Below are 14685 nucleotides of genomic sequence, written 5' to 3'. Positions count from 1 at the left end.
AGTATTATTATTTGTTAAGCCCGTTTTCGCTTTCAAGTGTGTATTTATATGTTTGTGTTTGTGTTTGTGTCAGTTAATTATAATTTATTGGCATTAGTGTTGCACTTAAATTTGCGCCATTGACTGATTGACTTGATTGATTTGACATTTATTCATGCATTCAATGTGTGGCTAACAATACAATTGAATACCTCAGTACTCGCCAGCTGCCACGCCCCAAAAATTGGACAACACCAAATTGAAAGCAAGAAGATAACAAAAAAAAATGAAAGAGAGAAAAAAAACCCACAAGTGACAGGCTGACAGAAGAAGAAGAAGATGGCAAAGAGGCAAGCAGCGGCAAGCAGCGGTAAGAGGCAAGCAGCAGCAGCAGCAGCGGCGGCGACTTTTTTTTTTAATGACAACTTATTCACCTGTACAGGTGGTACTCGCGGGGCAGTTGGCGGAGAGGTGAAATGTGTTAATAATGTGTTCCATCAGCCAAGTGGGTCAACGTCAACAGGCCCAAGACAAACACGAGTCGAGCAATTAGAAAACTCACCAACTGACTGACAAACGCCAAGATTCAAGATTCAAGACTCAACATCGAAGACTGGCCACTTTCAGAGTACAACCAGCTGAGACAGACACAGTTAGAGAGAGAGAGAGAGAGAGAGAGAGAGAGAGAGACAGAGATAGAGATATTCTTGGAAGGATTTGTTTGAATGTTTTTGAAAACGGAAAAAAGAGAAAAATTCCAGTTTGAAAATTAGTTTGATTTTCATTCAATATTTGTATGACTTTTACTAATATCAAACAAGTAATTTTAAATTTAAAATCTGCCAATTTGGTGCTCTTTAGTTTTATTTATTATTTTTTAAAATATATATCAAATAAAGCTGACTTTGTCTTTTCTAGTATATTATTATTTATTTACTTTGTTTGATCGGAATATTAAATACTCGAAATCAATATTGTTCTATCGTAATTAAACTAGCTCTAATTTGTGCCCCATTTCAATCATTAACCGAATTGATATAGTGCCTGAAAGTAGCCTTGAATAATAAGAGAAGTTGCCAAGTAATAATTACAAAAGGGCATCTCCAAATTCTGATTGCAGATAAGTTATTATCTCAGATAAGTTATTATATTAATAGTGAATAGTATTCACACCGATGATAATCGATGAATGGCGTTAGACTATATGAGTATAGAGAGAAGCACTCGATAACATATTCAAGGGCTTCGAAATTGACTTAATTGTTTCAGTTGCCAGTCTTGGAGCAGCCAATTGAGTTGCAGTTTGAGCCACACTTGTGCTACTAGTAACACTAACCTTCGCTTTGGACCAATTCCAGAGAGTGCCGCAATTCCAATTTTGATGCAATGCCGAACGAGCAACAGGATGTGCTCGATGCGACTTTCGAAAGCAGTTGTTATTTGTTACTGTTGTTGTTGTTGTTGGCGGCTAGTTGCTGCTTGCTGCTTGCTGGTTGCTGGTTGTTGGTTGTTGCTTGCCGCTTGTTGTTGCTGTTACTGTTGTTGTTGTTGTTGTTGGCTGTTTAGTTTGTTTGTGTGCTGTTGACAATGGTACCGCTCGGCAGCTGCTAATTGCCACTGTTTGAAGTTCGAGTTGCACGCGGGCAATTAATGACGATCCAGCAGAAGAGGCACAAACAAAAAAAAAAAAAAACAAAAAAAAAAACAAAACAAAACAATACGAAAAAAATAACAAAAATACCAACGAAATGTCAACAACAAAAAATTGATATATATATATATATATAGACAAGAGTGCAGGAGAAATGTGTGCAACAAGGACACGCGCGTCTTTAAAAACACACACACACAAAGCACACACACATGCAACAACAGTGTTTGTTTTCGGGTTTTGTTTTTTTGTTTTGTTGTGTTTTTATTTATACAAAAAAAAAATTGCACAAATTTTTTAAAAATATTTTTTTTTGTTTTATTATTTTTTGATGCGTTTGTTTTTTTTTTTTTTTTGTTTTTTTTTTTTTGGTTTTCGGTTTTGTGTTTATTTTTGTTGTTTGGCTGGCTGTGATTTATTTGTTGATGCTTTACAAGTGGCGTTCGAAGTTTTGGTTGCGAATGCGAAGTGGCTTTAAAAACGCGTCTGGTCCGCGCCGTGGGTAAGCGCCGAATGCTGCATCCACCTGCTTTCTCGTAGCGAAACACTTCGCATGCGCAACGACGAGGCAAGCAGCGCTGCGACGGCGCTGCCAACGTTGTTGCTGTTGCTGCTGCTGCTGCTACGGCTGCTGTTGCTGCTGTTGTTGATGGCGAAATTTCTTCTTTTCATTGATAGGCAGCAATAGCAGCAGCCGACGCAGCAGCAGCAGCAGCAGCAGCAACAACAAAAACAACAACAACAAAATATGAGACACGAATACAAATACGGTAATTCAGTATCGGTATCGGTATCGGTATCGGTATCGGCTTTGCCGGCTGCTTCTTCGGTTGTTGCTGCTGTTGCTTGTGGCATGCGTTTTGTTGTCAGCGCTTAGTGTTGGTTTCCCCATTCGTCTGTTGTTGCTGTTGCTGTTGCTGTTTTTCATTGGGCAGACGGGGGCAACTTTCAGTTGCAGACGCATTGCATCGCATCGCATCGCATTGGACCCAAGTCCTCAAAAACAAAACAAAAATAATGTTTACACTTTCTATGCACCGCACCGCGCCACCGATTTGTGGCACCTCCGACCAAGGCAAACCATACACCTTCCCCAATACCAACTTATATCTTAAATATATTCTTTTCTTCAGTTATTCGAATCGAAAACATAAAAAAAGTCAACAAAAATCTCTGAAAATAAATATTTTGAGAATCTTAAAGTTTTTTGTAGTTTTTGTTTTTCTCATTTGATTTTAATGTTTAAATATTAAACTCATCTTCATCTAATATCAGCTCCAAAGATTTTGATTAACAAATACTTTTCGCTGAGTGGCTAGTTTTTTTCTGAGTGTAATCAAAGCAAACAATTTAGTTTCCTTGATAGTTTTGAGGGAGGAATTTGCGGAAGCGGAAACGAATGTTTACCGATTGAAATTTAGAATCGAAATCAGAATCGAAATTCAAAATTTGTCCATAGACCAAAATACTCGAACAGATCATATCCGGAACCAAAACACTATATGAGAATTTATATGCCAAATTTAAAGTCAGATTTGAACAATTTCGTACTCAAATTCAAGAGGAATCTTTAGAAACAAACAAGCTAAAAAAGTGTAGACAAATAGCGGAAACTTGAACATAAATTTATTTATTTTACGCACCCGAATCGAAAGTGGAATCGGAAGTGGAACCCCAAATTTGTTTCGGTCAAACCGAACAGAGATTTTTCAGTGGGTTTCTTGAGTCCACTCGCCACTCGCCACTCTCCAATCCCATTTCCATTCCCCAGCTTAGCTGCTGCAGCTGCAGCTTCTTCTTCTACGGTTTTTGCTGCTCGACTGTGCAGCGATCAGTTGCAAGTTGAGGTCGATCTTCACTTCACTTGTGGGCGGCGTTCCAAATGCCCTTCTGGGTGGCTTTCCTACTGATGATTTGATGTGGGTTGTCTCTCGATCGCTGCTGCAATTTCTGCATCTGCATCTGCATCTGCATCGGCATCGGCATCGGCATCTGTTTGGGCGGCTACCCAACAGCAGCCGCATCTGCAGCAACTTTGTGTTTTGTTTTTTTTTTTTTTGTTGTGTTTTTGTTTGTTTTTTTTTTATTCAAGTCGTCGCCGTAATGCTTAATCGATTGTTCCACTTTTCCATAAAATATTTTTGCCAAGTGCCATCGCATTTGGTGTTGCTTTGCTTTTGCCTTGCCTTGCTTTGTTTTTGCTTTTGTTTTTGGTTTTTGCTTTTGTTTTTTGCTTTTGTTTTTGTTTTTTGCTTTTGTTTTTGTTGATGACGCTGTTGTCTGAAGACGGCTTCAGTGGCACTCTTCCTCTTCAGGTGCTGCTGCTGCTGCTGCTGCACTTGCTCTGCTTGTGCTTGTGAATTGAAATGTTGCACAGTGTGGCCAAAACGGTAGATTCTAATTGAATTTAACATTTGACTTGTAGTGGAAAAATTGAACAAAAAAAAAAAACTATTTTATTTTATTTACAATTTATTTGACTTTTCTTTTTCTTTTTTTTTTTTTTTTTGTTGGCACTTCTAGTTCCGTCTTTGTCAACTGTTTATTTTGAAATGATCTTGGCTAAGCCGAAGCTTAATTAGCCCCTTGATCAGAGTTTGAATTATTATTAACAAAAGTTGAGATTTCGGCAGATTTACTCCAGTCTGAAGGGAAACAAAACCCGCTCCTTCCCATGGCATATGATATAGTGCTCCGATCCTATCTCTAAACTATGTCTGACTTTAGCAAAAAAAAAGGATATATATATATATATATTAATACATTATAGATGCTCGATAGGAAAGATACATCATATCATTGTGGGAAAGGTGAAAGTTGACCATAAAATAAAATCAACTCGCTAGAACTTGACAGAGAGAGATAGACAGACAGACAGAGAGAGAGATAGATAGATAGAGAGAGAGAGAGAGAGACAGAGACAGCCGCATAACTCAACTTATGATCAAGGATATACATATATATATATATATATGTTATGGGGTCGTAGATGCATCCTTCTGCCTGTGACACACTTTTGGCCAACTTCATTATGCCTTATTATGTACATGTGCATGAATGTTTTGAATCAGTGTGCATTAAACAGCGATTTCATCGCCATTTCAAGTCGAACTGGCAGCTTTTATTAAGGAGTTGGAGTTGGGACTGGCTCAGAGATCGCAGCTCGCATCGCGATTCCTGTTTGCTAAATATGACCAAAAATACTTGTCTCGAAATTGGAGTAATTTCATCGCAACTTGCTGTTAGCTGGTAGCCACCAACTGGCCAACTGGCCAACTGGCCAACTGGTCAAGTCAACTAGCCAAGTCAGTCAGTCCCCGTCCGTCCATCCGTCCATCCGTCCGCCTGTCCGTGTGTCCGTCAGTCAGTCAGTCAGTCAGTCAGTCGGCTGACTGTTGGTTCCGCCTGAAATTGGTCAATTGGCGACCGTCTCCAGCCTCGTCTATCGATGGACACACATTGAGTAACACGCGGACGCGAGTCGCGCCACAAAGTCTGCCAGTTAGTCAGTTAGTCAGTTGTTAGTTAGTCAGTTGTTAGTTAGTTAGTCAGTTAGTTGGCGGCTCAATCTTATATACATATTTTATGCATATTTTTGCTCATTTTGCATCCGAGTTTTCGCCATCCAATTTACGCTCGAACTTTGTCGTTTGGCCAATGTTTTTTTTTTATTTGTTTGCAACAAATCAAATAAGTGAGAAAATGCTCTACAAATTCAACTTGACTATAACGTAAAGTTTCTCTTAAGCTCGTACTTTAATTGCGTACTTAAATGTCTTTCAATTTATTTCATCAACTGTGGCAATTTCATTAATATCGGTCAAGAAACACAGAAGTTGTTGAATGGGAAACAAAAAAAAATAAATTTAAAAAAAAAAACATTTTTCACATATCAATAAAATAATTTTTTGTGGCAGCTGGTCGATTGAGAGAAGTTCAGCTGTATATATATATATATATATATATATATATATATATATATATAAATGCAATTAGATACAAAGACAAGCAAAAAATCTGTCTGCCGCAGGGCCAAGCCAGGTGGCAAGTGGGGCAAAGGGCTGTGGCAAGTTCCCATTGCTGTTTTTTGCTGTTCGCTTAATTGCTGGGCGCACGCCGTACGCATCTTAAGTAAATGCTGCTGACTGCTACCCTCCTTATCCCCCCCCCCCCCCCCCCCCATACGCTCGCCCCTTATTCCATGTCAACCTGCTCTGCTCTCAGATGTCTTATTAAAAGTATCTTGTTACTTTCACCGGCCGCAGACTTGAATTGCGCTTCAATTTCACACACATTGAACGGCTGACTAAGAAACAGAAACCGAAACAGACAGAAACACAGACAGACAGACAGACAGACACAGTGGGCGGGGAAGGGGGTTGTGGGGGGGGCATAAAGAAAAGAGGCGGGTGCGTTGAGGGGCTCCATCGATCAGTTGACACTGCCCAAATTTGGTGCTGGTGAAGGTCTCCGCATTTCTCAACTATGGCACTAGTCTTGGGAAAATGACAAACAAGAAGTACACTCAGCGAAAAACGAATGCTATCAGGCAATAAAGAGAGAGAGAGAGAGAGAGAGAGGGAGAGAGTGGGAAATAAAATGATATATAACTATGTATGCATATTATACACCCACAAGATAATAAATAATCCCAGCAGCGATTCCATGATACACATACGTAATTTTCATTTAAATACGTTTCCTATACACTTGCAGCGGGTATTTGAGTTTTGTCGTGCAGTTTGTAACGCTTCGAAAACCATTAGCTATATATATTCCTGATCAGCATCAGCATCGATATAAATGAAACTGGCAACAAATTCGTCTTTTTGCTGCAGTCAATAGATATATTGCAGCCGGCTGGATCGGTTCACTATATCCGATATAGATTTTCTTCATATAAAAAAAGTTGCTGTTTTTTTTTTAATGATTTTCACAGCAAACTGCCTCAAGACGAATCCGGAAAGAATTCAAAGTTGATAAAAAGAAACCAAAGAAATCATTTTACTAATTTCAAAATACAAACTTATAAAAACAAGTAGACTTTGGTCCTGGCTCAAAGGATATGAAAGTGTTTTTTTTCCAGTGTTTTTTTTTAATTAATTTTATTTTTATTTTGTTGTAATTTGTGCATTTGCATATAGCCATATTGTTGCAACACTCTTTGTGCCCTCAGCATAAAACTAAAGACAGCTGGAGAATCATCAATGGAAGCAGCTGCAGAGGATGGGGAAGAGGAAGCGGAGGCAGTGGCTGTGGCTGTGGCAGTGGCAGTAGCAGTGGCAGTGGCTGTGGCTGTGGCAGTGGCAGAGGAGAAGAGCCATCGCCCAGTAAAATCCTCTTTAGCCACGCCAGGTTTTCTAGCCAGCTATTTGGGTCGCTCTCACAATTTATTAGTTTAGTTTTCATTGCATTGACACTTCATCATCGAGTGGCTGTCGTTTGTCATCTGCCGCATACAACTTTAACGTGCTGTTGGTAATAGTGCTAGTTGTTGCTGTTGTTGTTGTTGCTGTTGTTGTTGTTGGTGTTGTTGGTGTTGTTGCTGTTGCTATTGCTGTTGTTGCTGTTGTTGCTGTTGTTGCTATTTGAGTTGTTGCAATAACCTTTGCGCTGACTGCAATCGGTCGCATGTTTGTCCATTATTGCCGGGTTACAAGGTGGCAACTGCAACTGCAACCAAAGTGAAAACGACACAAACAACCCGACAACCGACAACCGACAAACGACAACCGACAAACGACAACGAACAACCAACAACAACTAAAAAGAAGCCGAGAAACAGTAGCAGCGGCTGCCATTAAGCAATGAGAAGACACATTTTATTTTTATTTTTAGTTTTTTTTTTATTCAGCATTGCATCTTGGGAGTCAAGCTCGTAGTCGAAGTCGGAGATTGGCCCTTTTGAGTAGTTCACTCAGTGACGGAAATGCAGCCAAAGAATTGGGTTAAAGCCAGTTGCCACCATTGTTATACCCTGTAATCAGTCAAGTGCCGCATCGGGGGCATTCTAAACGCAAATGTGAAACAAAATTGAATAAATCCATTAACTATTCTATTTATTATTGTACTTGCAACCAATTTCAAGCCAGCGAATAACAATTAAAATTATAAAACTTGATTTGAAAGGGTTATATGCAATTTATACACAATTTAGGTTGATAATTATCTATAATAAAAGCATTTGAATTTACTTTATAACTAAATCAATTCTTAATTATTATTATTATGAGGAATTTATTTATTTCCTCATGCTTAAAAATGACTCAAAAATGGTTCAACTTTAAAATCGTTTTGCTCCAATCAAAATTGGTTAAGTTATTTATTTTTGTAACATTTTTTAAAGCAGAAAGATGCTTTTGGGCAGTGTAAAATAGAGCAGAAAGCAGTCAGATCTGGAAATTACAGGGTATCTATTTGTTAAGCACTTTCATTAAATAGTATTCTCACTGTTTACTGTTGTTGCTGCTGTTGATATTTGCTCGTTTCGTTTCGCTTTTAAGTGTCGCCGGCATGCGTGGTAAAAGCTGAAGTTGCAACTCATGCAACTCATCCCAGCAGCAGCAGCAGCGGCAGCAGCGGCAACAGCAGCAACGGCAGCAGCGGCATCATCGCATCAACAACAGTTGCAGCGGCGACTAAGGCGGCTTAGAAAGCGGCCCTCTTCTCTCCCTCTTCCTCTTCCTCTCTCTCTCTCTCTCTCTCTCTCACTCTCTCTCTCTCTCTCTCTCTCTCACACTCTCTCTATGTCTCTCTCACTCTCTCTGTCTCTCTCTCTCTCTCTGTGTTGCTGCTTGCTTCTGGCTCCTTTGCTGCTTGCTCCTTGCCTCCTTAGAATGCCCTGCGTCGCAATTGCAGCTCTAAAACCACCGACAACAACAACAACATCAAAAACAAAATCAAAAAAAAAAAGAGACGAGGCATGTGCAACTTGTAGCATGTGGCAAATGGCAAGTGGCAAGTGGCAAGTGCGATCAATTTCACTTTCTCAGCACCTCAACAAAAGCTGCTCCCAAACATTGAAAGTCAATTAGCAGCTGTCCAAAAAGATTCTTCTGGCGAGCGGGCAGAGTGAAGCGAGAGAGAAGCGAGAGAGAAGCGAGAGAGAAGCGAGAAGAGAGAGAAGCTCGCATCAATTATTTACATAGCCATTGTTATTGTTGTCATGCCTCAGTTTCAAAAGTACTTTTTTATCTTCTTTTTTTTCCTTTTTTTTTGGCAAACTGGGCGTGCGAGAAAACAGACACACTCACATGATCAACTTCTCATACTCATGCACTCATACTCGCACTCGCACTCGCACTCATACTCACACTCGCACTCATACTCATACTCGCACTCATTGCAGTATTTTAGGTTTTGGCACTTGAGGCACATCGGCTCGAGGCGCCGCTCTTTGTGCTTAAACACATACATATATATATATGCCACACATACTTGCGAGCCTCTCATTTCTCTAGATTTGGAATTTATGAAACTGAAGTTCGTCTGAATCCAATTTGAATGCTCTTCAATATAAAACTTAACTTAAACTGTACTGAGAATAATAATAAAAAGAAAGAAGCTGTAACAAATTTATAGATTCATTTATACATAAATATTATAACAAATGATATATTAAGTACATCATCTGGCAATATAATCAGACAGTTCAGAGATCATATCGTGTCTCGTTTCTATACTTATTAAGTATATACTTATCTATAGGTCAGATCATGGCATGGCAACCTCAACTTCAGCAATTAAAAGTCAAGATCAAAATGCAATATTTTTACAAGAAATAGTTACAAAAAGAAAGATTTCGAATAATTTTATAATCATCTTCACCGAAACGTTTCAAATATACACAGATCTCTCTAAATATTATTATGATTTCTTTTTGAAATTGAAAATATTATAATTGAAAGTTTGAGTTTTAACAAGAATCTCTCTAAATATATCTCAATATCGATATTATGAATTCATCTAGAGACTACACACTGCAGCACTTAAACATTGCGTTCTTTGAGCATATTATCATATCTTGCCAAATATCAATATTGATAAACAAAAAAACAGCCATCACATTTCCAGGGCTTCAATTCAGAGAGAGAGAGGGACAAATTGCTGTCATCTGCCAGCTTGAAAATATGTACGACAGATCACCGAAAATATATATTCTATGGCTGCTAACTTTTACCACGAGTATGACAAAAAAAAAAAAAAAAAAGTTTGAGCACTTTCCCAAATGAAAACAAAGTCGTCGATCTACAAATAGCATCACGAAGTGAGACTGAAACCCAAACTTTAGCTGAGAGATCGAGGGAGGGGACCAAAAAAAAAAAAACCCCACCCAATTCAAAAATTCCAAAATCGCAGACGCGTCGACGATGATTGTGGAATATTCAAAGTGTTTGTGCCACGCATGCGTAAACAAATGAAAACAAAAATCGACTCGCTTGTGGCAAGATGAATGGGGCAGATGCAAGGCAAGGGCACGCACATGCGTCTGTCTGTGCATAATTTAACTGGCTGCAACTCGACAACTGTGGCAGGCACGAAGCGTGTGTTGCAAGTGCGCCCATTAACCATTAACCATTAACCATTAACCAAAGCCCAGGCTTGCGTCTCCTCCAAATGATTGACCAGCAATTATGAACTGACATAGTTTCCAGATACTCGAGTACTCGAGTACTCGCCAGTCACACTCGAACAGTTGACTAGCTCAACGAGAGAGCGGCTAAAGTTATTTGTGCATGACTCATTCCAGATTACAGGGTATTCAATCAGTCATACAAATGATGTATGCCATCTGCTAATCGTACAATCATATTTTGTAAATGAATGAATGAACTGAGTCATATATATTCTGAACAAATCAAGAATGGGGAAAAGTGTATAACGAAGCAGCAGGACGCAAGGCCTATAAATAAATATATATATATTCCTGATCAGCATCAAAAGTCGAGTCGATCTGTGTGAACATGCCGATCTCCTTTAGCGAATATCGAGACAAATCGATGTCCGATATCAATAAGAGACACTCTTGATCGAGGATATAGTCTCCCATCTTGACACAATATATTATTATTATTATTATTATTAATGGCATTATTTATATTTGTTAATCAGCTAATAAACTATACATTTGATCAATCGTTAAGACTTGCATGTATAAATAAATAGCTAAAATATGTATTTAAACATCGTAAGGTATTTTAATGTGAATATATATTTGATATACATACACACCTATGTATATATGTGTATATATTTCTGATCAGCAACTCACTTTCCATTTAAACTAGACTGACTAAATTTAGTGTATATCAAGCTAATCAAAGGTTTAATCAGTTTCTGCAGCTGAATTTTATTGTTTGCGTCTCTTTTAATGCTGACCACGTTTTATTCAAAATAATCAAATAATTAAAAGTTTCGTAAGGTTTGCGAAAAGAAACTAATCTTAAGTTAAGTCTTATATTGGCTGTAGATCATACCAATCCATATCCCACACAGTCAAAGTTAATTTCACTTTTCCAAATTGCAACCACAACAATGATGATTATTCAAGTAACAATTGTTGTTGTTGTTTGTTGCTGTTTGTTGCTGCTATTGTTGTACTTTGTGCATTGAGTAGCACTTCCAGTTGGCATTCTTCAGATCAATCGAACAAAGCAAATCTTAATGGAATATGAACACACTCGCACAGAAATTGCCAACGGCAATGAGCTATGTTGATGAATCTTTACGATGCTGCTGCTGCTGCTGCTGCTGCACAACAACAACCACAACAAGCAGCAACAACCACAACAACCAGCAACAGCACACACAGTGAGCAATGTCCAGTCGCGACATTTGGCTTTTGATTTTGCTTTTGCGTTTGCCGCCTGCCAGCCAAAAATAATAAAAGAAAAAAAAAGACAGTAAGAGTGCCTTAAGCGCGAGTGCTCGACTGCCAGATATCCTGTAGCCTGTGGACAGCCCCAATTTGAAAGTGAAATATTACTAATTTTTCTATATATATATAAAATTTGTATTTTTTTTTTGTTTCGTTTCTATTTCGATCTTAACACATGTTTCTCTAGGATACTACATCTTCTTTAGTACTTTAAGGATGCCTCTTGATTGTCACAAAATCGGTAGAGTATCGGCTACTGACCAAGTTTAATGTGGTGACTTTATACAGCAGAGTTCCACAATGCCAATGACTTATTGTCTTCCATCGATTGATTTTCCAAACTCCGCAACATACTTTGCGAATGTTCGAAATGTTGATAGTGGAATCAGGCAATTAGTCTACAATGTCCCATCAAACGACCGATGCAGTCTATTCTTTCCGATGATATAACATCACATACAAACATCATAAATTAAATAAAGATAAAGAATATGGATATATATATATATATATATTGTATATTATTACGTGTGCAGCACACTTCAATTGTAATGTGTACAGGGTATGCAAAACTGAAATGAAAAATACATCAATCAATTGCAAATAGAAAACAAAATATTCCCAATCAGATGAATTGATCATTGAATTGCTCTCGGTTGCCCGGAGTCCGTTGCCCGGTTGCCCGGTTAATGGCTGACGGGTGCCGGGTGCTGGGTGCCGGTTACCCGCTTGCCTCTTGGCTGGGTGCGGTATGGCTCGAAGAGCACTCAGCTGGCAATCGTAGAAAATGTTGCGCTTGCGGGTGGGCCCCACCTGACCAACTGACGAACTGTCTGTCAGACTGTCTATATATATATGTATATATATATATATATGCATACGTATATGGATAAGTGTGTAAGTGCCCAGAGGCTGGGCCTTTGGGTTTGTTAGAGGAACGTGCCCGACGTAGAAAGTGTTAAGTCCAATTCCAAATATTCGCTGGTGAAATTTAAATCATTTTCAAATTTAATTACCGGCAAATAAACGTTTGACATTCCAGACGAGTCAGTTGCCTGCCACCTGCCACCTGCCACTTGCCACATGCCTTGTCACCCTGTGGCCGCTGTTACTGCTACTACTGCTGCTTGGTTGCTGTTGCAGTTGTTGTTGTTGTTGTTGTTGTGTTGGGGCGTGGCAGCGCACTCGACTTCAGCATCTAAACATCATAATTACCATTCATCATCAGCAACAACGGCAGTCATTATGATCATTGGCTCATTCTACAAATACGCATGACTTTTTCTCTTTTCTTGTTGTTGTTGTTCCTGTTGCTGCTGCAGCTGCTGTTGTTGTTGTTGTTGTTGTTGTTGTCATCTTTAAAATCTTGTTGGCATGTCCAAAAACAAAAGCTCATCGCCTTATCATTTGTTACATTGTGAAATCGGGACCACAGTGCACAGTGGCCTGATATACAATTAGCAACAAATACTTATATACTTAAAGTGAACACAATCACATATAATTCAAAATAGTTAAGCTGTATACATATATATATATATATACATATATAGTTATATATATATATATATATATATATGTATATATTATAGATAGTTCTTCAAAGATATAATAAATACATTGTAAAATATAAACACCCATCAAATCTAGTTTCTAGAAAGGGAAAGCTGTGTTAACTTCACTATTATCCCACTACTATTATGTTAAATTAAAATAATAATTTAATAAAAATAATAAATTTAAGGAATTTAATATTTTTTTTTTTAATAAATTTAATATTTACTTATCTTCAATATCGATTGCTTGAGCTTAAATAAAATTCTCATAATATTTAAACTATATTTGAAGTATTTTCCAACACATATGTATGTAAGCACTACTATTATTTTTTTATATAAAATACATACTATAAGTATATATGTATTCTATATATTATTTTTAACTGTATACTTTTAATCCTATACTTTTGTATTACAGACATCAAAGGACTTTCACCTCTCACATTATCACATGAATTTTATTTGAATTTTATTGAAGTGTTATCCAAGCGCCATTATCTCATTTTGCTGTCAAAGTTAATGTTAGCTAACTGGCAGTTATATTGGATGCACTTTCGGTAATTATTTTCCTTTTAATTTTAAGCTGTTTTTTTCTTCGTTTGTTCATGCCAAATATTTCAAAGTTCGCTGAACTGCATAATAAATTTAAGTTTTAACATAAAAAAAAAATAAAATAAACAATCAGTGGCAAATGACCAGTTTTATTGCAGTGCATTTTGATAATGTGTTGACAATATATATGATCCATAGATCATAGACAGACAGTCTGTGGCAGACAGCCAGTCACCCACTCAGACGCCCCTCAGCTCCGCCCCTGAGTCACCGTCTCAATTGCAACAGTGCAACTGCAACTTCAACAGTTGCACGCTTTTTGTTCGTTGAGCTTGTGGTAAAATGGGTTACCTGCTCTTGTCTACGCATTTTGTTACTTATTATACCCTGTATAATAAAAAAAAACAATAATTTCTCAATTTTAAAGGGTATTCTATATGCTTGATCTGCGTACATTTGTGCCAAGATTTCAATATCCATTTCTTTCCAGTGACAGACAGGTAATCGATAAATGGGCGATACAAATCGATATTGTCTGAATCGGAACATACAAATAAAATAAATATAAATATATATTAGAATAAATAAAATATATAGGCAGTTCAAGTTTGCCTTTAATTTGTACGGAATTGTTAAGAGTTACAAAATTAAAATATCTGCATAAAATTAAAGCAATACCATTAATATTTATAAATAGATACATTTGCAATTAAATGATCAAATATAAAAGCATTAGAATTTCATTTTAAAAAATAATAGTTATAATAATAATAAACTAAAATTATAACAAAAAAATAATAATTCATTAAAAATTAAAGGGCATTAGCTCGTCGATCATTTCAGCAATATATTTGCGACTTGTTTTCATTCATCTTCAGCGCACAGACATATGTAAGTACTCGTATATATATATATATATATATATATATGTGTGTGTGTGTGTGTGTGAGTCGATCAGGAGACATTTCTCGTTGGTCGTTTTCTCGCCTTTTTTAGCGCTGGCCACTCTTTTCTTTTCTTTTCATTTCTTTTTTCTTTCTTTTTGGCGCACATAAAAAAAAAGCGGC

Source organism: Drosophila grimshawi, unplaced genomic scaffold (genome assembly GCF_018153295.1).
Source record: "Drosophila grimshawi isolate 15287-2541.00 unplaced genomic scaffold, ASM1815329v1 contig_848, whole genome shotgun sequence".
NCBI lineage: Eukaryota > Metazoa > Arthropoda > Insecta > Diptera > Drosophilidae > Drosophila > Drosophila grimshawi.
Note: the sequence above shows the minus strand (reverse complement) of the source record.